Below are 2955 nucleotides of genomic sequence, written 5' to 3'. Positions count from 1 at the left end.
CAGGGTGGATGTAATGATATGCTCACATATCATATAACAAATAAACTAAAATCTTACAGAATAATAAAAAACGGCCAGACTGTCGTTCGTAGAAATCGGGCATCCCTAACAAAACCCATTGTCATCGACAAAAAGGTCTTTGCCGCCAAAGAGAAATCTAGTTCGGGGAAGTACATAAACCTTTGACAAAACCGCCTACCACTCTCTGGTAGACATATCCGTGTCGTCTCTTAAATCAGTGCATGAGCACGAGCCACCGAGAAACAACCTCTCAAAATATCAATACCGATTTCAAGGAGCGACAACTGGACTTCTTATGTTAAGTCAAAATCAGTGCGTTTTTATTTCGATTTGTATATTTGAAGTATTACTTTGTGTCATCTAAAACCTAAAACTCTTACAACATAATTCACGAACAACTACTAATCAGGTAAGGCATTTAATATAATTTTTTACATTGATTGCAGTATTAATTTATATGTGCTTTTTACATAAATTATATTGTACGGTGTATTTGATCTAATTCTCGAATACACGATCTCGAGAGCCCTCCGAACACCTGGAGGAAGGTAATAACTTAATTTTACTATTTTAACATCTGAATTAAATATAACTATCGACAGGAGTCGTATTTACAATTATTCGTATTTTTAAGTTATTACATGGCTATGATAAAAAAGCGTTACAGAGATTTTGGAGCCTTGATTTACACAATTTTCTTGTTTGAATATACTGAGGAAAGAAAGACGTTGATTTTGCTATATCGAGGGATAGTATATTATACTATAGCGCGATGGCAGTGAGTCTCTTGAGAAGGATTTTCTCAAATATTTTCCTAAGTGTGGGAAGGAGACTAATTGATCTATAGGATTCAGGAGTGTCAGGAGGCTTTCCAGGTTTTGGGATGATTATTATCATGCCTGATTTACTAAGTGGGTAGCCAGAAGCTCAGATTTTTCTTGAGAAGTGGTAGCGAGGTTGCTGTTTTGGTAATGTAGAGGGGAATGAATGTTTTGTGTTTTAAAAGTGATTTGGTTTTTTTCCACAGTGATGCATTTGAGGGAGAAAGAGGTTGGAGATGGATGGCATACAAGTGATTTTTGTGTTTCTTAAGAGTAGATTTAAGTTTGATGAAGTAATAGTTGTATCAATGTTTATCGACTGGGTAATGGGTCTGTTGCTAGGTGTTCTGTGCACGGCACTTAAGCCAAATAAGCTCTTTTATTTTGGGAGTGGTATTTATGTTGTGATTATCTTGAGCTGGATGAGTGGTGGAAGATGTTTGGATGGTGTCTTGAATATTCTTTGTTAGGATGCTTACGGCATTGTCAATATCTTCAGAGTGTTTTAAATTTATATTGAGAGAGGAGAGAGTTGACATGGTGTTTCGGAACTTGTTCCAGTCTATTCGGATTTTGATGAGCGGGTTGAAGTCGATGTAGTCTTGAATTTTGAGGATGACCAGAGTTTGGTCAGAGACTGGATCGTTTAGATTTGTGATATTATTGTGTATAAGATTATATGTTGGAAAGGAAGAATTTAAGAAAGTCAGGATATCTGTTTGCATGAGTTGGCCAATAGGTAGAGAGGCTGGATAAATAATTTTGGAACGTTTGTTTGTGATAATGTTGAGCAAGGTACGGCCTCTCGTGTTTGTTGAGCGACATCCCCAGGCTTCGTGATTAGCGTTGAAATCAGCACCGATGATATATGTGTTGTTAAGTTATAGAAGATGTAGGGCTAGAATTTCTGCGGGGAATTGGCAAACAGGGGGGAAGAAGGCTGGTATTATTGAAATTTATATTTACAGATGTAGTGGTTAGTTGTATGTTTTGATTTTATTTAGGAGGAAAAGGAGAGTGCAGGGTTTTGGAAGAAATTAGAAGAGCAGCACCAGCGTGGGCTAAATCGTCGGGGTGATTTGCTGGAAGGTAGTCGTATCCGAATATTTTAAATTTTGAGTTGGAGGTGAGATGAGACTAGGTAATGAGGGCAATATCTACATTGTTTTCTTTTAGAGTGATTTGGAGTTCATTTGTATTATTGGAGATTCCGTTAAGATTGCAAAAAAGAATGGTTAGAGTGGAAAGTTTATTGGCGGCAGTAGTATATATGTACCATTCCTGGCGCAGTGCCTTTTTTAACAATAAAAGTTCAGAAAAAACCCAATGTTCATAAAAGTTCAGAAAATTGAAATGCAATAATAATTAAAATATTTTTTGCAAAATCCCCCCCAAAATATTTTTCTAAAAATCTAATTGCAATAATAATTAAAATATTTTTCTAAAAATCCAATTGCAATAATAATTGAAATATTTTTTCACAAATCTAATTGCAAAAATCCCCCCAAAATATTTTTTCTCAAAACTTATGTCATTAATAATTAAAATATTTTTTCACAAAATACTTATGTTATAAAGACACATTCCTAGTACATGAAATCCAGTCGAAAATACAAATGCTAACAGGGAGGGCGTTTCGCCCTCTCTACTCCAAACGAAAAATACAGCATTTAAACATTAATGTTTATTTACATCAGGATTTATACAGAATTGTAGGAACACTTTGGATTTATACAGAGTATACTCTGATGTTTACGAGATGAGGAAATCAAGTCGAAAATACAAATGCTAACAGGGAGGGCGTTTCGCCCTCTCTACTCCAAACGAAAAATACAGCATTTCAATGGAAATATTCCATTGAAAACAAACACATTTCCTTAAAGTCGACAACTAGGGACTTGTCAGAGTATACTCAGATGAGGAAACTCAAGTCGAAAATACAAACGATAACAGGGGGGGCGTTTCGCCCTCCCTGGCTTAAACGAAAAAAATAGCATTTCAATCAGGTTTATATTCTCTTGTCTTAATCCTTCAAGAATATTTTTCTAATCTTTTTTGTTTTGATTTATACATTAAAGTATTGAGATGGTTTACAAAGTCATTTTTACATATA

This window comes from Acyrthosiphon pisum, unplaced genomic scaffold (genome assembly GCF_005508785.2).
Source record: "Acyrthosiphon pisum isolate AL4f unplaced genomic scaffold, pea_aphid_22Mar2018_4r6ur Scaffold_21920;HRSCAF=25285, whole genome shotgun sequence".
NCBI classification, from domain to species: Eukaryota; Metazoa; Arthropoda; class Insecta; order Hemiptera; family Aphididae; genus Acyrthosiphon; species Acyrthosiphon pisum.
The sequence above is the reverse complement of the archived record's forward strand: the minus strand, read 5'-3'. Positions refer to the sequence as shown.